General features: G+C 40.7%; 1 protein-coding gene across 11 annotated transcripts in view; it reads left to right on the top strand.

The window, feature by feature from the left end:
* The window catches only part of SOX5 (SRY-box transcription factor 5), a 1,100,247-nt gene that overhangs the window by 13,798 nt on the left and 1,064,018 nt on the right, over positions 1-22,431 (top strand). For 2 of the 11 annotated variants that reach the window (XM_070049496.2, XM_070049489.2), the window contains exon 1: positions 16,395-16,835. The exons of the other annotated variants lie outside the window; for them this stretch is intronic. The gene's annotated coding sequence lies outside the window, so the exon portion shown is untranslated. Of the gene's footprint in view, positions 1-16,394; positions 16,836-22,431 lie in introns of those variants that run through there. 11 annotated transcript variants of the gene reach the window in all.

The following is a 22,431-nucleotide window of genomic DNA, read 5'->3' as shown; positions in this document are numbered from 1 at the left end:
ACAGTACCTAAGAGGAGGTGGGGTGAATGACATCTGCATCGTGGTGTGGTGTTAAGCTAAGTAAGGGTTACCTGGACAGAAGCACTGGGATATCATAGGCAGTTGACCGATAACTGAGGCTGCTACTAAGTGACTAATGGGCAATAGCTTACGCAGTGTGGATATGCTATACGGAGAGGGTAGCATGAGATTTCACAGCATGACTTAAAGCAGCACACAATTTAAAACTTCGGAGATATTTCTAGAGTTTTCCATTTAATATTGTTGGACCCTGCTTAACCACAGGTAACTAAAGCTCAGGTAAGAGAGGGACTACTATACTACAGATAATGACATCAGAAATGAGTGTGTTGAGGAGGGAATCTTAGGGAGGTAAGACGAAGGCAGGGTTTTAATTGGATTGATATGGTTCTTGCAAAAAGTTTCTTTATACAAGTAAATAAGCAATAAACAACACTAGTCTCAGCTTTGTATGGGATCAAAACCTGAGGCTATGCATAGTGTGGTGGGTGCAGCAGTTCCTACATTAAGATAGGACCTTGTACTTTTTGTTCTCCATATGATAACAGCACTCAACAAGAAGTTAGTCAACAAATGAGCTTTCACATGGACTGGAAGGAAAGCATTTACATTCTACAAAAATATAAGTCTAGAAAAAATTGTTAAGTTATTAACTTATAGATTGGTGATCTTGACAGTAGCCAAGTTACCTAAAGTACATGTTCTTTGCCAGTCTGCTTAGTATTCCTCTGATGATATGCATTTTGCTGCTATGAAGATCCCCATGGTGCCTAGCACAGTGCCTTAATGATACTACCTATTTGATAGCTGTTGGATGAATTCAATCAGTGAATGAAGAGTAATGGTGTCGGGCTGGGGGGAGGTGGGAAATGGAAAGCAGTCTATGAAGAGAGATGTCTTTATTCATTTAGAATTCCCAGAGTGTCAGTGATCCCATGATGTTTAAGCAGGTAGATTTCCCATATAGCTCTCGGCCTGGTTGTTGGAATGTTGCAGGGAAGGGTGTTAGCCGAGGTAACTACAAAAAGTGGGTTCAGCATTGTTACAAGAGGCAGCCATTCATTTGATGTGGAAACTGTGTTGAGGGGAAAAAGGCAAAAAGTAATTCTAAACCTAACAGGAGTTTCAGCAGAAAAAACGGCTCTCATTCAAGCAGTGTAATGTTAACATCAATGCATGTCTCATGGCTCCAGCCCCGCATACTGCGTTGGAAATAAAAGGAGATTGTGTAAAGAATTAGCAATACAAGGCATTTTTAAGTGCTTTATTGCAGAGGCCTGTGATACTTTGTGAAATCTATGCAGACTCTTTCTTCCTGCTGTGCTTAATTTCAGAATCTAATGCTATTACCTATCTTTGGAGGGGAAAAAAAAAGATATCATTCTCTATTAACTCTTAAAAACCAAGTGTAACATTGTACTTCTTTTCAACATAATCTTTTGGACGTTTCTTGGGAAGAAAAAAATAGTGCCACAGTGGGCTTGACTGAGGGTTGAGTGTCTGGGGATGTTTCTGGGGGGTGGTGGTAGAATAAGAGAGCAAGGTGGACAGAGATGGCCCAGTGCCAGTATAGAAGGAGCTCAGGCAGTTTGGAGACTGGGGTCCCTGAAGAGTCAGCAGAGATTGTGTTTGATGTGAATCCAGAGCAGAAGCCACAGAGGTAAGTGGGTTATAAAAAGGATCAGGTAGAAGCCAGGACAGGGGTTAACTCTTAACAATAAAGCTGGCTTTCGTCTTGTGACATGAAGACTTGCCCACGGATGCTATTTTTTTCCTGGGAATGCCATCTCTGTGTCCCTTCTCCTTTCTCACTTGAAAGAACAAGTTGACATCGGTAAGTTCTTGTTGCTAGGCATTATGTCAGGCAGTTTATCTGTGTTGAGTCTTCCTGATAACTCTGACGTAAGCACAGATGTTGTCCCATTGTACAGACAAGGAAACTGAGCTTGCCCAGGGCAGCCTAACTAGTGAGTGCTGTAGCTGAGGCTTGTACCCAGAGTGGTCTGATTTTGGAACCTTGGCTCTTACCCATTGTAATAGAGTAAACATATTTTAAGTCTTGTCAAGTCGTCCCTCAAAATGACTCTTGAATTTCCCCCTTTCTTCTAAACCCATTTCTATCACACTGAATCATCTCAGAGTTCCCCAAACTACTATCTCTCCCTACAATCTGCTCTGTTTACTGCTGTCAGGCCAATCTTCCTGACATGCTATTTAGGTCATGTTGCCTGTTTCTCAAAAATTCAAAGTGCCTGAGTACTACATGGGAGGGAACTCAGATTCTTGAGCCTGGCTTTTAAAGGCCCCTACAATCTGTTTGCAAGTCTTAAAGCTTTTCAGGCTCCTATTTGAAACCTTCCCTTCAAAAAATGATTTGCTTGTGGGGCCGGCTTCGTGGCGCAGTAGGTTAATCCTCTGCCTGCAGCGCCGACATCCCATATGGGCGCCAGTTCTAGTCCCCACTGCCCCTCTTCCAATCCAGCTCTCTGCTATGGCCTGAGAAAACAGTAGAAGATGGCCCAAGTGCTTGGACCCCTGCTCCAGCATGGGAGATCAGGAGGAAGCCCCTGGCTCCTGGCTTCGGATCGGCATAGCTCTGGCTGTTGTGCCCATCTGGGGAGTGAACTAATGGAAGGAAGACCTTTCTCTCTGTCTCTCCCTCTGTCTATCTCTACCTCTCAAATAAATAATTACAAAAACAAGAATGATTTGCTTGTGATCTGGGTCAGATTGAACAGTTTTCCATGTGACTCCCAGACTGTAGGCATTGGGGCAGCCTGCTGATCCCTTCTGAGCACGTCTGTTGCACTGAGACACCTGAGCCTGTCTGACACAGAGGCGTCTCTCAGAGTGACTTTCTCCATCTGTTGACTTTCTTGGTTTCCAGTCCACTTGGCTTTGTAGCTTGGCCTTCTTTGATTTCTTCCCTTCTTCCATGCAGTGATCAGCATATCATTATTGAGCACCTAGGATGAGCCAGGCACCGTGCTAATGGCTGGAGATTTAGTGGCATGTAGAGTACACATACAAGAATTTGAAGTCCATTAGGGCAGATGAACTTTAAGTAGGCAACTACTACCATTTATGAGTGCAGATTGCAAAACTGGGTTTCCAGATACATGCAGCATACAGGGGCTGTGATGTATCTGGGTAAGAAGTCAGAAGAGGCTTCCTTGAGGAAGTCACGTTGGCAAGGTAGCTATTGAGGTAGAGAGGACACGAGAGAAGAACCTTCCAAGGCAGCAAGAGATAGCACATGCAGATATTTCAAAGGTGAGGGGAACAGCGTACGTTCTCAGAGTTACAAAGGCAGCAGCATGTGCGCAAGACGAGTGAGTGTGATTCTTCATCTGCAGAATGGGGATAATTATATCTGCTTCCTAAAGTAGTTGTGAGGAATTAATGATGAAATGAATGCAAAGTACTTAAAATAATCTCTGGCACATAATGAGTTCCACCATATGATGACATTTCATGGTTATAAACGTTATTCTTTGAAATCAGAACTCTGTGTCTTAATACAACTTTTGTCTACTTGGAGCTCAGTGAATATTTGTTGAATTCAGATTTGAATTTCAATTTAAGTCTGTTTTCTGCCAGGGCATACAAATATGAATAAATCTTGGTTCTTGTCTACAAGAACCTGTATTTGATAGAGGAGCTTGTAGCAGAAGCTGGTTGTGTTTTATCAGTGTGATGGTGGATATAGTGTTAGAGAGAGGACCTTGGACTGCAGATCGGTGAGATCACGGAGGAGAGACTGGGGAAGGTTTTCTAACTGAACTGCTGCAGAAGCTGCTGAGCATTTTAGTCAGTTAAATATATACCACAGTGAGGTGTGTACAGAGTTTGAAACTCAGGGCTGTATGATACAGTAGTGCTCCTGTCCTGCTTGCAGCCATACCCACCCCGTCTCTACTACTTTCAATTCTGTCTTTCTAAGTATAAAATGTTTACCCCTTGTTTTCCTTAATTTTTGAACTATTGTTAGATATGGATTTACTTCCTAGATTTCTGTTCTCTTGTGCTGGATTCCTCATCTTTCTCCTTCCTGAAACCACATGCACTCTTTTTCTAAAAATGCCTGCAATGGCCGAGGCTGAGCCAGTCTGAAGCTGGGTGCTGAAGTTCACTTTAGGTCTCTACATGAGTGGCTGGTACCCAACTACTCGAACCATCAGTGCTGCCTCCCAGGGTGCAAATTAGCTGGGGTTGCGGCTGGAATTCAAACCTAGGCCCTCCAGCATAGGACATATGCTCCTTAATGGGGCACCTTGACTGCTGTGCCAAATGCCCACCCCTGATAAAATTTCAACCTTCCTTTTTCTTTCTTCTGTTAAATCAGTTCAATAGCATAGTTGCTTTGACTGTTTAAATATTTATTTATAAGGATATTGTATATTGATTATTTTGAATTTTTATATACCTTCATTGGTTTCCTGAAGTAGATAATAATCCCCGATGAAACCTCCTAGTTTTACTGGCAGAATTCAGAATTTACAGAAAGTCCTTAGCCATGGCTTAATGGGTAAGTGGTTATCTCCAGAGCAGGCATTAGGGGCTGTCAGACCTCCTGGAAGGCCATTTTATACTGACATAATTTAGAATTGTTGGAGTCAGGTGATGGTCAAAAGCTCACTGACATTTGGTCAGTTGTGTTAATTGTGTTTCTTCTTCTTCTTCTTCTTCTTCTTCTTCTTCTTCTTCTTCTTCTTCTTCTTTTTTTTTTTTTTTTTGACAGGCAGAGTGGATAGTGAGAGAGAGAGACAGAGAGAAAGGTCTTCCTTTTGCCATTGGTTCACCCTCCAATGGCCGCCACGGCCAGTGCACCGCGCTGATCCGATGGCAGGAGCCAGGTGCATCTCCTGGTCTCCCATGGGGTGCAGGGCCCAAGCACCTGGGCCATCCTCCACTGCACTCCCGGGCCACAGCAGAGAGCTGGCCTGGAAGAGGGGCAACCGGGACAGAATCCGGCACCCCGACCGGGACTAGAACCCGGTGTGCCGGCGCCGCTAGGTGGAGGATTAGCCTATTGAGGCACAGCGCCGGCAATTGTGTTTCTTGAATGTGCTGCACACAGTGCATCCCTTACTGCTCTCACCTGGCTTCCACCAACATGTCCTTGTTAAGGCCATGAATTCAGCTAAAACAAGGCTCTGAGAAAGTAGGAGGGTGTTGCCAGCAGACAGGACAGCATGAGTAAAAAGGCATGGAGATGAGATATGACTTAATACGTGTCTATGAAATTACAGTTTGGTGTTGGTAAGGCATAAAATCCATGATGGGTTTAGCTGAGATGAGGCAGTGATGGTTGGCAGTAGTCCGATTGAGGTGATCTTTTTGTGAGACTTTTCTTGGACTTGGTTCTGTCTTGTATGCTGTGGGGAACCTGATTCTGTTAAGAATCATGGGCTTCTTTGCTTTTGAATAAACTAATGACAGAGAATCCCTCCTCCCAAAAAAAGGAAAACCAGCTTATTAAATTAGCAGTTAAAATGCTTTCTTTTCTTTACTTAGTTGATGACAATGACAATAACTTTAGAGATACTCTATCAGTAACACATTTTAGAGCACACAGTCCCCCAGAATTCTCACATACACACATTTATAGTTTATGTTGTATGTGCTCCTGCCTTAGTCAATATTCAAGGCCCAGTAAACACTTAGAGCAAGATTCAGCTTAAACGATAATGGCTATTTTAGTATATTATGTCTTTGTTGAAGGCTAGCTGTGACATGGAGATCTGCAAGCAGTGAGTTTTGGGAGAGGCCTCCCAGGGACACCACCACCAGCAAAAGGGTGTAGGAAGCAAGATGGACACAGGGAGAAGGTGACTGGTGGGGAGCCCTGGAAGTGAGTGGCTCTTCAGGCATGCTGTAAACTGAGGCTGAGGTAGGCCTTTGTAACTGTGCTTTGATGCTGAATGTGAGCTATCCCTGGGGTGGGGAGGAGGACAGAACTTTGAGCAGGGGCCGTTCTTGGAAGGGACTGAGCTGTGAGCCTTCAGCGGCCAGCATTCCTGGCAGCCAGGAGAATGAATGCCATTGGGCAGCACACCGCGACATCCACTATGAATGACTTTTCTCTTCATTTCTTCACTTCTTTATGGTATTGTAGAATTCTCACATTTTTCTTGAAATGTTGCTAACAAAGAGCCAGCAATGTAAGACATATGGTGCTACCGTGGTCTGTTGTGAGTTGCATGGTCACTTAGGTTTGCATTCTTAGTATTACATGAAAATCTTTAAATTGTTTTTTTCCGGGGAGGGGGCAGGAAATCTTTTTAAACCACTTGCCCATTTTATGCGGTTAATTTAGCTAACAGTTTGACAGTATAATCCATAATCCACATCCTTTACCATATGAAAACTGCCACGTATGATGAAAGGATGAAACAAAGGAGAGAGAAGGTCTTTAACCTGAACTGCTTCCTGTTGTGGAAACCAGGGTTCATTTGGCGTTCTATTAGTAATTAGGTTAAGAAAATAAGACCTTGTGAATCATCTTTAATTTCTGGCTTTGGAAAAAATTTCTTTATGGAATCAAACCAAGAGAACATTTTAACTGGAGGTAGGACAGCTGGTTGGACCTAGACATATGATGGCGGTAATGGTGTCTTTTTTTGTGAATTGGTGGGGATGCAAAGAAGATTTTGTTACCCAGGAAGTGAATAAGAACTCATTAACCAGGATGTGTAATTCTAGGTTTTTTATCAGGTGACATGTAACTTAATGGTTTCCTAATTTTGTGACCATGAATTTACACCAGCAATTTAAAAAATTACTGGTCATAAAAATTAAAAATATAAACTAAAAAGAATGAGATAGAAAGGTAGAATAGAGAGTATCTATATAGGAGTGCATTTGTCGTGGTGACTAATTTGCCATCTCCTATGTCTCAGTTCCTGGTTTGAGTCCTGGATTCTCTGCCTCTGATCCAGCTGCCTGGTAATTCACATCACGAGAGGAAGCAGATAATGCCTGAAGTATATGGGTCTCCACAACTGAGGCACGTGGGAGACTTGGATGGAGTTCCTGCCTCCTGGCTTTGGCCTGGCCTAGCTGTGGCTGTCATGGGCATTTGGGGAGTGGATCGGTAAATAGCAGATCTCTGTCTTTCTCGCTGACTTTCAAATAAAAATAAAAACAAATAAAATTTTTTAAAACTTGCAATTAACTGATATAAAATACAAAATTTAAATAGAAATTGTATTATTTTTGATAGTATGCCATTGTGTGTTTTTTTCTTTTTTTCTTTTTTTTTTACATCATGCCTTGAAGACTACTTAGCTAGATTTTTATAATGCCAAGTTATATACTGAATGGGGAAAAGTACACTGGTGAAGAACTTGACAATTTTGTGGGTTTAAATTATTAAATTTAAATTAATTAAATGGGATAGTATGAATTCGGAATATTCAAAAGTAAACTACATGAAAAACAAGAATCTACTTGCGATGCTTTAAAATATTAAGAAATTAATGGAGTTATGTGTGTACTTGTATATGTGCTCAGGTGTGTATGTGTGTGTGTGTGTGTGTGTGTGTACATGCGCATTAGCCAGGGTCATAGTGACTTCTCATTTCTTCCTGTTTAGCAGTTTCTCAGAATTAATGAGGTTGGGGCTGTACTGGCACTGTTGCTGCTTCTTATCTGTCTCTCCAGTTTATGACATGTGTCCTGCCTTGTATTCCAGGGTGCTTCTCAATGTTCTTTCATTGCTTGTTTTTAATTTATCTCTCAGAAACATCAATTTATAAGTCATTTCAATGCAGTAATTCAAAGATATGTTTATTGTGTTATTTTAGCAAAAGGGAACCTGAAAACAAAACAAAAAAAACTTTCATAACTATCACAAGTTCCTTCATATCTTTCTGGAATTTTAAATATTTATAAGCGTTTTTTCCGGTAAAAACTCAGTTTGATTTATGGGAATTATCCAAATCATCCTTTAGATAGCTTAGCTTTAGATAGCTTAGCTTCCCTGTTAACATCTTTTATTTTGTTAATAAAAATTCATCTCAGTTATGTTCTCCTTTTTGTATGTAGTAGTGCCTGTTTACAAGATACTGGTTTTGAATTTCTTGAAATGAAGAGGACAAATACATTTCAGGTAGCATTATTATTGCTTTCCATTACAGATAAAATTAAAAGGTAGCTGGATTTGGAACCAGCATACAGAAGTCTTAATAAGGATCTGCTTATCATATTTGAGTCCCTTGGGAAACTTAATCACGTAACCTTGAATATAAGGTTAAATATATGTTAAAACGCGGAAAACTTTTGTTTTGCTACAGATTACAACATTTAAAAAATTAAGATTTTTTTTAAAAATTATTTTATTAGAAAGAATTACAGAGAGAGAGAGAGGGAGACAGAGAGATTCCATCTGGTGGTTTACTCCCCATATGGTCGCAGTGTCCAGGGCTAGACCAGGAGGAAGCCAGGATCCAGGAGCTTCTTCTGGGTCTCCCACATGGATGCAGGGGCCCAAGCACTCGGGTCATCTTCCACTGATTTCCCAGGCGCATTAGCAGGGAGTTGAATCAGAAGTGGAGAAGCTGGGACTTGAACCAGCCTAACCTGCTGCTCCACAGTGCCAGCCCCAAGATTCTTTTATGTAGTATGAATGATCTTTCCATTAGTGAGCAAAAGCATATACTGTCTCTCAAAAAAATACATCTTGAAAGCTTTGGGCAACTTCAGCTATATTTGTTCTTAAACTTTTTATAAATATTTGCATATGGATCCTAGTAGTAATTTAAAATAAACAATGTTGTTTGACTAATCTTAATTATCTTTGATTAATTCAGAAAATTTTCACTGCATGTCTATCTTTTTGTCTATTGTGTGTTAAATTGATGGGGTCACAATGGAAAGTAAAAGAGATTTGGTTCCTGACCTCACGGGGTTTCCAGTCTACTGAGGAAGACAGAGGATAATCTACTACTCAGCCAAATAAGGAACCTGGAGATGCTCCATTTCCCTGTGTGATTGTGCAAAATCTGGACTGTTTTCTTAAAAATTGCAAAACAGGGAATGTTAGCGAAATACCATCTACACTAAGTAATTTATTATTATTATTTTATTTATTTATTTTTTGACAGGCAGAGTGACAGAGAGAGAGAGACAGAGAGAAAGGTCTTCCTTTGCCGTTGGTTCACCCTCCAATGGCCGCTGCGGCCGGCGCGCTGCGGCCGGCGCACCGCGCTGATCCGATGGCAGGAGCCAGGAGCCAGGAGCCAGGTGCTTCTCCTAGTCTCCCATGGGGTGCAGGGCCCAAGCTCTTGGGCCATCCTCCACTGCACTCCCGGGCCACAGCAGAGAGCTGGCCTGGAAGAGGGGCAACCAGGACAGAATCTGGCACCCTGACCGGGACTAGAACCTGGTGTGCTGGCGCCGCTAGGCGGAGGATTAGCCTAGTGAGCCGCGGCGCCGGCCAGTAATTTATTATTTTTAACATGTGCTTTATCATTCTATCAATGTCCCTTTGTTTTTCACTGTTTATCAGTTTTCAAGTCAATTGATATTTAGGCAAGGCTTTGAAATATGGGTCCCCTGAGTGACAATCCTTATCATCATCTTAGGTAAACTATTCATCATACAAATGCATATCAAGGTTTTTACATTTTTAAGACAAGATTTATTTAAATCTTATAAAATAGGATTTATTTATTTATTTATTTAATTGAGAGACAGAGTTAATGAGAGAGAGAGAGAGAGAGGTCCTCCATCTGCTGGTTTGCTCTCCAAATGTCTGCAATGGCCGGAGCTGGGTTGATCTAAATCCAAGATCCAGGAACTTCCTCCGTGTCTCCCTCATGGGTGCATGGACCCAAGCACTTGGGCTGTGTCTGCTGCTTTCCCAGAGCATTAGCAAGAAGTTGGACTGGAAGTGGAGCAGCCTGGATTCGAACCCGAGCCCATATGGGATGCCAACACCACAGGTGGAGGCTCAACCTACTATATCATGGCACCATCCCCAGGTTTTCATTTTTGATTTATTGAAAATGGCAAGAAAGCCTACAGGCTCTTGAGACGCAATCGAAACAATCTAAGTGCAGGATTTGCTGGTTTTCAAAAGATTTTATCTTTAATTTTTTGTTTTGTTATTTTCATCTTATTTGAAAAGCAGACAGAGGCAGACAGATCCTCCATCCACTGGTTCACTTCTCACCTGCTTAACAACAGCCAGGGCTGGGTGAGGCAGAAGCCAGGAGCCCAGAATTCACCCTGGATCCCTGTGTGGGGAGTATGGGTGCTTGAGTTGTCGTGCTGCCTCCCGCAGTGTGCATTAGGAGAAAGCTGGATTGGAAGTGAGGTTATGGGGCTGAAACCAGACACTCTGCTATGGGACACAGGTGTCCCAAGTGGCATCTTTACTGGTGAGTCAAACATAGCTCCCTGAAGATATTTATTCCCATTTTATGAAGATAGTTGACATCTAGCTTGTTAGTTTTAAAAAGCAATCAATTTGTTTTCTTTTTTCCAAAGCATTTAATTTCATTTCACTAAAACATTGTTTTTGTTCTTAGATTTTCTTTAGTTATGGTATATTTAATTAATTTACCCAATAACAAGTAGAAATGACAGAAACAGATTTGAGATTAACAGCCAGTTAAAGTGGTGAGGCAGCTGATGGTGGCTCAAGTGCATGGGCCCCTGCCGCCCCTGAAAGAGACCCAGAGTACAGGGCTGCTGGCTTTATCCTGGCCCAGCCCTGGCTGTTGCGATCATTTGGGAAATGAAACAGTGGATGGAAGATCTTTCTCTCTGTGGGTTGCTCTGCCTTTCAAATAATATGAAGCTTTAAAAAAAAAAGTGAGAGTAGGAGTGAATCTGCTACAGAAGGCAATTTCCTATTAAGTTGCCGTGAGCAGTAGTAGATTTTTTTTTTAAAGATTTATTCATTTGTTTATTTGAAAGGCAGATTTACACAGAGAGGCAGAGGCAGAGAGAGAGAGAGGTTTTGCATCCGCTGGTTCACACTGTAGATGGCTGCAACGGCCGGAGCTGCGCTGATCTGAAGCCAGGAGCCAGGAGCTTCTTCCAGGTCTCCCACGTGGGTGCAGGGGCCCAAGGACTTGGGACCATCTTCCACTGCTTTCCCAGGACGTAGCAGAGAGCTGGATCAGAAGTGGAGCGCCTGAGTGTGCATATGGGATGCTGGCGCTGCAGGTGGCGGCTTTATCTGCTATGCCACAGCACTGGCCTCACTCATAGGTTCTTTCTTTTTTTCTTTTTCTTTTTCTTTTTCTTTTTTTTTTTTTTTGACAGGCAGAGTGGACAGTGAGAGAGACAGAGAGACAGAGAGAAAGGTCTTCCTTTGCCGTTGGTTTACCCTCCAATGGCCGCAGCGGCTGGCGTGCTGCAGCTGGCGCACCGTGCTGATCCGATGGTAGGAACCAGGTGCTTCTCCTGGTCTCCCATGGGGTGCAAGGCCCAAGCACTTGGGCCATCCTTCCCTGGCCACAGCAGAGAGCTGGCCTGGAAGGGGGGCAACGGGACAGAATCCAGCGCCCCGACCGGGACTAGAACCCGGTGTGCCGGCGCCGCAAGGCGGAGGATTAGCCTAGCGAGCCGCGGTGCCGGGGCGAGGTGCAGCTTGGTGTGCCCAGTCTGGCTAGCAGGGTTGTGCTGTGAGCATGGGTAATGCTAAGCGCTATGGCGAGTACTAAGGAGAAAAGTACAGGGATCTGTGAGGAGCTAGAGTGGCCTCATTTGTGAAGTCCAGAGGGCAGTCATGAGGAAGAGACACAGGGCTGGGGAATGAAGAGAAGTAAAGGCTTGCTGGGTATAAAAGGTGCGGGTGAGTAGGAGATAGAGAGCAGCTTGTCCAGATCGTTTGTGTGGGTTACAGCCTGGACTATTAAGGAGCTGAGACTACTGTGGCTGGGGCACATAGGAGGGCGAAGGTTGTGAGAGGTGAGGTTGGAAGAGGCAGGAGGCATTTCACATAGCTTCTTGCCCTGTGAAGGCGTTCAGTTTTTATCGTACAAGCAATGTGAGTAAGTAAAGGATTCAGATTTGGATTTTGAGATATCATTCTGGTTTTTGTCTGGAAAATGGAGTGGAGGGGACTTTAGCTAGGTGTTTATCAGAGTAGACCAAGTAAGAACTGTTGTGCCTGTCCTGGAAACTGTTCTTTCTACCACTTTTGGGACTCTCATCGTAAGTGAGATGGCTTTGAAAGAATTAAGGAAAGCAGAATCTAAATTTGTCTTATTTTAAATGTTTTTGTCACTCAAGAAGACCTGAAATGTATTGTATTTTCATAGTAGTCTGTTGCTTACCATTCGCATTATGTTCTTAAACACAATAGAAAAAGAAATAAAAGAGTAAATCCTTTATGCTTGTACCAGGCTATTATAGGCTTTCTTTGAAAGGCCGAGTATTTATTTTATCACTGTTTCTTGAGCCTAAAAATTAACCATGAAGCATCCTTCTCCGTGTTTGTGTGTAACAAAGAAATGCTTTATTGCAATTTCATCAATAATTCAAATGCAACTTTAAAAAAGTAGGACAGCCTAAGGAAAAAAAGCACACTTGTTTCATAATTGAGTCAATGAAATAGTATTGAATCCCATTGTCATAGTCATATTGATGAAACAACTACTGGAACTATGAAGAGTCTAATAAGAAGTAAGACCTCAGAATTATTAGGCAACACCATAGACACTTATTTATTTTTTTCTATTGTGAAATACAAACAATGAAAGCAACCTTTTACTAGTGTGCAGTAATAAAGTACAGCTTTTGAAAGGTCTCTTGTTGGAATTTTAGTAGTTTTCAAGGCTGTGCAGTAATAGCCCAGGCTATTTTGGAACTGTGCATACATTAGTGTTCTGGTGCAGCATGATACAATAAAGTGTGAAAAAGTATACGATCGCACCTTGTTTAAATTTGCAGTTTTTGTGCATAATCACACAGTGAACACTTGTCAGGTTTTGACTGCATAGGAGAAAAAAAGCTTATAGAAGCCTACAGATTGGGGTTGGATGTAAATACTTGACTATGAAAATAAGGCTTGTTAAAAATTCTAACTTTCTGGAAAGACCAACAGTTATGTCGTATTCATATTATCTATAATATTTTGCAAATCAACCTGTAGTTGATTATACCCAGTGGGAGCTTCAGAATGTACACGAACCACCATCTAAACAAAAATGTTTATCTTCTGTTTAATTGTTGCAGAGTTATGGCTGAAAACTTTAGAGTGAGATTTTTGAAACAATGGCAACACCATAATTTATGCATTCAGATTAATGTTGTTTTTCAAAATTGTCATCCAAAGAAGTAAAACCTTTATCCCAATGATGCCCTTACTCAGAACATTTTGGAAAACTTCCTCTCATAGAATTGGCTTTTGAATCATTTGCAAGCCTGACTAATAATCCATCTCATTACTGTCTAACCCCATTTAACACTAGGATTCATCATCTTTTTTCCCCCATTCTCCAGAATTGGCTATAAATGTTTCTCTAAAATGATGAAAAAGGCTAAAATTGACTTTCAAATTATAAAATTTGTCACCTTTCAGGATATTTAGACTTGTATGTATTTTGTAGACTAGAAAGCATTTTCAGAGGTAAAAATACTTGAGTAATGACTGATCTTTAAGTGACTAGTGTTCTAAGGCAACCATTGAGAAGAAAAAATACATTTGGACTTAAATGACAAGGTATGTTTATTTAAAAACTGGTGCATTACTTTTTAATTACACCATATATTAGTTTTTACAACAGATACAGAGAAAAATGCAAATGTCTTTTTTGGAATTCAAGGCCAAAATACCTTACATAATTAGTAGCATATTTTATTATTAAAACAATTAAAGGATTAAGCAACTACAATACTAATCCTATGTTGGCAGATTCTTCAGATAATGTTCCTTGCTTGAGAATGTCTTTGTATGATTTTATTTTATTTAAAAACTACCATTTACTGTCTGATCTGTATGTGTATGTCATTAGCGTCTTACATAATTTTTATGTCACTTGAAGGTACTAGTTGGTAGCGCTGAAAATTTTCATTTCAGCTGACCTCCTCATATAAATAATTGACCCAGTTTTCAAACCTATTAGTTACTGTTTTCTTAACCATCAGTAGAAAGCCCAAATAGTTACATGTGCTTGAAATGTAAAATGATTGGAAAGAATTCCAAATATTTTCTTAATTTAAGTAATCTGTGGTTACTGAATATTTATGTGTTGAATGATTTATGAATAAAATGAAAATGAAGTAGGTCTAACTTAATGTAAATATCCAGAAGTTCACTACTTGCCCCAATTTGAACAACTTTATTGCATTCATCCTTAACTGTGTAGGAAATGAAAAAATGATTACCAGACTTAGTTGAATAGTTTCTATTTTCTAAATATGGGAATAAGAGTTAGTGCTGTCTAATGGAAGGGAAACAAACAATAAAATACAATTTTTCTGTGATCATTTTGTGTGACCTTGTACCATGTATGTAATTTCTGATTTTGCTGTTGTGGCAGTTAACTATAGGGGTCAAATGCCTATATTAGCTCTTTGAAAATTGATCACATTAGTTGCAAACCAGTGTTTAAATATGAAGATCTGGAGTACACTTTTGCACTACCTTTCAATATAGCCAATCACCTGTTGGATACAATAAAGATTTCTGTTTAACATGGTATGTAGGTTATTAATTTGTGTATATTGATTCTTTTATCCTGGTTAACTAGGTTAACATTTTTTTTTCCAGCTTCTTACTGCTAAAAGAGGTTTTCATTTATTCTTGACTTTTTAAAAAATTTAAAGCATTTATGCATGGAATTGTTCTAGTCTAATAACTGTTTTTTCTCTTTAACTCACTGCTTATCAATGAAATTGGTGCTGTTTAGGTTTTGCCAAGTTGTTTTTCTTTTTCTTTTTTAAGATTTATTTATTTATTTGAAAGGCAGAGTTACAGAGAGGCAGAGAGAGAGAAAAAGGTCTTTCATCCACTGATTCACTCACCAGATGGTTGCAACGGCCAGAGCTATGCAGATCCGAAGCCAGGAGCCAGGAGCTTCTTCCAGGTCTCTCACGTGGGTATAGGGGCCCAGGGACTTGGGCCATCTTCTGCTTTCCCAGGCCATAGCAGAGAGCTAGATCAGAAGTGGAGCAGCAGGGACTTGAACCGGTGCCCATATGGGATGCCAGTGCTGCAGAACAGGGCTTTAACCCACTATACCACAGTATTCCCCATCCCCACTTTTTTAGATTTGTTTGTTTCTTTGAAAGGTAGAGTTAGGGAGAGACACAGACAAAGAGAGAAATCTTCAGTTCTTTGGTTCACTCCCTCAAATGGCTGCAACAGCCAGAGCTGGGCTGATCAGAAGCCAGGATTTTCTTCCCAGTCTTCCACGTGGGTGCAGGGGCCCAAATACTTGGCCATTTTCCAGTGCTGGATTGGTAGTAGAGCAACCGGGACTCGAACCATTACCTAAGTGGGATGATGGAGCCACAGGTGGTGGCTTTTCTTGCTTTGCCACAGCGCCGTCCCTGAAGTTCGTTTTCCTAAAGAGGGAAATAGTTTTGAGGCACAAAATCAAACTGAACATATACATATACCCTTAGTTCTTTGGTTAATTTGATTTACTTATTAATTAACATGTGTTTTAACAACAGATATATTTGAAATTCCATTGAAGAAGCGTATACCACTATGATATGGTTCATGTGTGATATAATTGTTCATTGAGAAATGTTTAAAATCAGTAAGCAGTTAGAAAATAAAAGACCAGTAGGTTTCTTCCCCTAGTGATACACACAGGCTTACAGAGACTGTATTATGAATGTGTCATTGTACAATTACCCAAAGTTAGGAGTTTTAGTCTTGTAGGAGTTGGACTAGTAAGTCATGTTTATATAATCTTGATAAACATTTCCCCATGACTGCATTTTGAGTGGGAAACTTTGTTTCCTTAAAGGCTCTTAGTGAAAAAAAAAAAAAAAAAAATTAGGGCCTGTCCTCTGATCCTGGTATTGTGAGTGTGTGTGTGTGTGTGTGTGTGTGTTTAGATCCAGCTCAATACCAAGTAATGCCAACATCTGGCAGAGATGGGGAGCTGGGAATTTGTTGCTTGAAACCCTGGGACAAAGTGTTCTGATCTGATGGGCGAACATAGCTGTGGACTTGAACTGGAGTCTTCAGGGGCAGAAACGTCTTAAGTGTCTGGAAAATTGGCTTGTTGAGTCACCATGAAGGCACTAAAACAAAACTAATTTTAAGCAGGTCAAAGTTCAGTGATTCCCTCTGGAATTCAAACTTTTTTTTTAAGCATCTCATGTTTAAGTGAAAAGGGTCAAAGTTGATGTACTGCTACAATGTTTTGAATGCTTTCCCTTAAGAACAGCCACCCAGGCTGGGATTAGCATGAGGAACTGCAAGCCTGGCACTTCAGCGTCTGGGTTAAAAATATTTTAAAGCAGTAAATGCAGTCAGTACAGAAAGATCCCTGGGAGCCTTTCTATTCAAAAATGTGTGAGCTCAGGGCAGCGACTGCAATGTAATTTAGGGCAGTGTATGCTTCATAGCTTGGGAGAATATTGCTTCCCGTTAATGTTCCATTGGAGGGTGGTAGGATAGTAGTAATTTTAGAAGGTGGTGTTCCTGTTTGTCTTACATCGAAAACTTCAGAATAAATAAAAGGAAACAGCACTCGAACAAGAAATGTAACTATGGAAAAGTACCAATGAATCTCAATTTGAGCTGAACAGGATACAAAACCAGCATGGGTATAGGACTATTTTTAAGGCACAAGCTATGGAAAAAGCAACTTTTCCAGGAATGAACTGCACAGGTACGTACAGTGTGGACAGATAGCCAGTAGAAACTTGCAAAAAATTGCCGTGTTAACGGTGAGGTGCTGTCACTGTGACTGGGTGAAGTGCTCTTGCATATTCGAGTTGAGGAATCATCTTAGAAAATGGAAACATACGACATAATTTCAGTTACTGGCACTCAGATGATAGCGAGACATCCCGAGTAAGCCAAGTCATTAAGTGGTCAGAATTTCTTGAATGAGATTGTATTGGCATCTTTGGGGACCTCACCCTGAGGTGTGTGGTTCCAGGACTGACGAAGTTAAATGTTATCCCACAGATTAATGAGACTGACTAGGCTTTCTTTTTTTGTTTGTTTTTGTTTGTTTGGTTTTGTTTTTCAGTCTGAAGATCACCTTGGGTAGAATGAGACCTAAAAAAAGCCTTGGGTATTAAAAAGAGCCTGTTATTTCCTGGGCCTTGTCTAGGGAGTGGAAGAGGAATATTTGCTCTACCTTTAAATTTTAGGGACTCAGATATAGATTCTGGGCAGCTGTGAGACTCGGCTAGTATCCATATGCTTCTAAACTCCCTATAACCTTGGGTCTTCCTTACTAGCTATTTATTTTTCTATGTTACCAATTGCAGACTAATTTATGTTTTCTTCATCGCTGTGACACTTTGAAGATGTTTAATTCTTTAGTTACCAATTCAATAAATGTCAGTTAATTCCAATTGGAGGAATTATATTTTATACTGTACTTGTTGTATTTTATGAGATGTGAGTTCGTTGTGTCTGCTTATTTTAATGAGATCATTGAAACAGGCACGTGTAGCACTTTTTTTTTTTTTTAAAGCAAAACAAAGGGTACAAATGCATGGGGGAAGCTGAAAGCTGATTTGCTGTGGTCTGACATGACATGATGGTTCTCTCGTCCAGTTTTTCATCAGAAAGTAACTCTGGTTTTGTTGAAAGACGAGAAGATGGCATGCACATTCTGCACGTTTTTCACACTAATGCAGATTAATAGAACTGGTCTTTGATTTGGATTCCTGAATTCACTTGTATTTATGCTCAACATTATGAATGCTGCTCATTGAAATGTGATGAAGAAAGAAGAAAAAATGAGAGTCAAGTATTACAAGGGTTAAAGTAGAAAAAGGAAAGTGACAAATGTTTTCTAGAATTGGTGCTAGGGTCACAATACAGGAGTAGTTTTAGGGTAGCTTCTGAGATTTCCCTGAGTCTTAGATATGGGCTGGTGATTTTAAATGTTGAGCAGAAATTTTTAAAATAAAAATATGAATGTACCATATGAATTCACTATATGAAAAAATAAAAATATAGGACTAGTTATTAGTTTTCTTGCAAGTGGCATCTTTAAAAACGTATGTGTTGGCCTGAACTTTGGCCCCTCCAAACCATACAAGTCTTTGGAAGAAGAGCGTTTGAAGGGAAGGGTCTTAAATCGGTCTGATAGTAAAATACCTTGATCCCTACATCTCTCTCTAGGCTCTGTCAGCCGTTAAACTGGTGCTGGCCGACTGCTGGCTCCCCATGCTGTGCTGATCCTTTTGTTTAACTGGCATTTCTCTTAGCTTCCCCACTTAAACTAGCTATCAGAATCCTGTAGGTCAACTAGATAGTTTGCCTTGTAGCAAGCTCACCTGAGACATCCTTTGAGGTAGGGCCTATGATTTCATGACAAATAGTCACCTCAGTGGGGAGCTGCGGAGCTCACCTCTATCTTCCAAGGGTTAACAGTAACCTATAATAAAAATTTGGTGACTCGAAATGCTTCTTTTTATGCATTACCTATTTCCAGAGGCCTAATTTAGGTTTGTATCAAAATGGATATCACAGACAGTACAGCTTCCTGCTGGGAAGCAAAGTGCTGCTGGGAGACTTTCTCTTATTCTTTTGGTGGCATCTGGGAGGGGGTGAAGGAGCCCGGGGAGGGAGGAGGGATGCAATTGTCAGCCGCTTACAGTGTGCCTGGGACCAGCCGTGGTGGACGATGGCTTTCAAAGGCAGAATAGCTTTGTGGAATTGTTGTCTCAGGAACTGAACTTTGGTCTATTGTACTCCATGGGAGGCAACTTTGAGAACAAGGGGAAACAGCAGAAGTGGTTACAACAGATGCCTTGTTTTTCTGCATGATTTTCATACTTCATGCTCTAGCAACAGTGAAGCACTTAGCCAGGTGTAAATACAAACATAATAACATAGTGGACAGAGAGATTTATTTATCTCATTTCACACACACACACACACACAGAGAGAGAGAGAGAGGGAGAGAGAGAGAGAAGGGAGAGAAAGTGAGACCGAGACAGCCTACACTTCATTTGGCTGGTTCATTTCACAACATCCAGCATCGGGACAGGCTGTAGCCAGGAGCCAGGAACTCAATCCAGGTTTCCCCTGTGGTGGCAAGGACCCAGTTAGTTGAGCTGTTACCTGCTACTCCTCCCAGTGCACAGTAGCAGGGAGCTGGAGTCAGGAGCCAGAGCCAGGACTCAAACCTATGCAGTCTGATATGAGACATTGACACCTGCTAGACTGAGAGCCGGCCCCCATCCTGCTGGAGTCAGACACTTGCTAGGCAGTCTGATATGGGATTCTGGCTTCTTACCTGCGAAAGTGTCTGCCCCCCCCATCCTGTTTTTAAGTCACTCAATATCTACCCCAAACATGCTAAGTTCCTCTGTTGTCCTAGTTCTCATAAAAGAAAGCAAATTGAAAACATACACAAATTTATTGTGATTTTTCTTAACTATCCCCCGGAGTATTTGTACTTTAAATAGAAACTTCTGAAGGGTTGTTTTCATACATATTTAGAGTTTATATTTCTACCTATGCTGCTAGTGAGAAATGGGAAAAAAATAAAGCAATATTACTTTTTTCAGAAGTTTTCCACCGAGCCCTCAATTCAAAGCATCTAGAGTAAGTTACCATTTCCCTAAGCTGGGAGCTGATATTCATCCAAACATGGATAGTAAATGGCCTGTGTTTTAGATTCCATGATGGAGAAATTTACATGTTTTCTCCCTGTAGGCTCTCTGGCAGCTTCCAGTTTGGGCTTTCGCCTTGACTGTGTCTGGTTCTTGTACCCGGTGAGGGGCTGGGGAAAATGTCGCGGAGCTGGGCAAAGGGACAAAAACTCCATACCAGGACTTGGGCTGCAGCTCCCACTCCAATGTTTTGCTCCTGCATGTTTTCTGAGAGTCCAGGGTTATTCTTGGCCTGCTGCATCCCCCAAGTGGCCAGCCCTTGTCTCTTCTGTACACTTCGGGATGTGTTCTCAGCATGCCCAGTTCCCACCCTCCCTAGGGAGCCCCAGAAAGCAGCCGCTGTCCTTGCTTTCTTACTCCCCCTCCAAGGAGAGGTTTGGGTGTGCAGGCTTCTGTCCCAGACTTAATTTGTGCATCTCAGTCACAGCTTGCTCAGTTCTGCATTTTTGGCACAGTGGACACATTGAACATGTTATGTTCGTGTAGGTGTTCATCTTGGGGTACTCCCATGTGAGGACCATGGATAAGGTTTCTCTTTCAAGGACTCATTTTTTCGAGTCTATTTAATGGTTATGGGGGAAAACATTGATTTTTTAAAAAAACATGTGTTGTAAGTAACATGCTCATGGCATTCTTTTCCAAATGCTGTGTAAAAACCGGAATTTGAAGAACTTTTTACTTTAAACAGTGCTTTCAGGGGTATTATATCTATTTCCTTATTTAACTGACTGCACTTCATTTTGTAAATGTTGCTTTTTCCAGGCAGGAAGACTTCTTACCCCTATGGTCTAAGAGTTGGGTCACTTTCTTAGGCATTGCTCAGATCATCCTTGTAATAGCAGCTCCCTGAAGAAAACCAGAGAAAATAACATCAAACTCTCAACTGCAGCTTTTGTCCCATTTGAATTGCAATGGATAATTTTCAGAAACTGTAAGTGGGATGATGGTGTAAGATGGACTTTTAGCTCTCTTTTCAAAGTTTCTTCCAATTTTTGTGCTTATTTCAAATCCTTTACCTAGAATGAGAGTATATTCATGTAGTTTAATGTCCTTTGTTTTCATGCTATTGTTTTTTATAATGATTGGTGGGAGAAATGTGCCAGGGCCATGCTTTGGGATCTGAGCCTCCTTTGGACCCCATAGGATGTCAATGGACTCATTAGGATTTAGCCAAGTTTTATGCATTATTCATAATATACATTCACAGCGTGCACACTAACGACCGTCTCCTGTGTCTGCTTAGTCAGAACCATTTGCATGCTGTATTATGGAACCATAATACAGAATGCGTTTAGCCACATTTTCTGTATTATCTTTAATACATGTTGTCATCATATTCTGTTATGGGGTATGTGGTGAATGTGTTTAAACAATAGCATGCACTTGTGCATTATGATTCCATTAAAACAAATGTATAATAAAAGTCTTGATGGAAGTAATTATTGCATATGTGCAATAACAGTTTTTAAAAAAGCTTTCATATTATTTCTAGTTTGCTTTTATTGTTTTATTATCTGGTTATTTGTTTTATGTTGTTTTATGCCTGCTGGACTGATGTCCTGAAAATTTTAATTTTGAAAACAACATACTACCTTCTTTATCCCTCTCATATCTTACCTCATTAGTTTCCCTAAATGAGTATTTTAAAATATAATATTTAAAAGAGCCTCAATGATTAGGAAAAGCCTATTTCCTAACTACCAATTAAAGATCTTTAGGGTATTTGTTATAAAGAGCCTGTGTTTCATGTATCAATAAAGAACTGTGTTGTGTATGTGAGAAATTAACTTCATATTGTTAGCATCAGATTATCTCCCATATCCAAAATAGAGAGGTTCTGAGTTCTCAGGCCAACAATGACTGTTATGTATTTAGAGAATTTATACTTTATTATTTTTTTAATCTGGGACATTTTGCTCACAAAGTGGAAATGACCAATTTAATCCCAATAGAATACTGAAGTTATGTCTTTTTGTTAAAAAAAAAACTGTAATTTAGGGTGGAAAGGAAAAAAATAAAAATATATCTATATGTCATAGATATAAAGAAAACAAGACTTTATTTGCAACCTTAAGTGATAATTTGTTCAGAAGTTCTAAATTTGTTAGGGACATAGATTTCTTTTCTTTTTTTATTAAGATTTATTTATTTATTTTGAAAGGCAGAGTTACAAAGAGCCAGAGGCAGAGAGAGAGAGAGAGAGAGAGAGAGAGAGAGAGAGAGGTGTCTTCTATCTGCTGGTTCACTACCCGAATGGCTGCAAAGGCTGGAGCTGGGCTGATCCAAACCAATCCAAAGCCAGGAGCCAGGAGCTTCCTCCAGATATCCCACATGAGTGCAGGAGCCCAAGGACTTGGGCCATCTTCTTCTGCTTTCCCAGGCCATAGCAGAGAGCTGGATCAGAAGAAGTGAAGCAGCTGGAACTTGAACTGGAACCCATATGGGATGCCAGTGCCACAGGCAGCAGCTTCACCCTCTACATCACAGCGCTGAACCCAGGACTTAGATTTCTAAATCAATTTCCTTTGCTATGATAGAAATAATAGGTAAAGAATGTCGTCAAAGGGTTCATTCAAATTGCAGTCTCCTCTTTTGAAAAAGTTCTGGTGGTTTTTCAGTAGT

The sequence above is a fragment of the Oryctolagus cuniculus genome, chromosome 9 (assembly GCF_051225735.1).
Source record: "Oryctolagus cuniculus isolate XC-2025 breed Fujian yellow rabbit chromosome 9, ASM5122573v1, whole genome shotgun sequence".
Lineage (NCBI taxonomy): Eukaryota > Metazoa > Chordata > Mammalia > Lagomorpha > Leporidae > Oryctolagus > Oryctolagus cuniculus.
The sequence above is the reverse complement of the archived record's forward strand: the minus strand, read 5'-3'. Positions and strand labels throughout refer to the sequence as shown.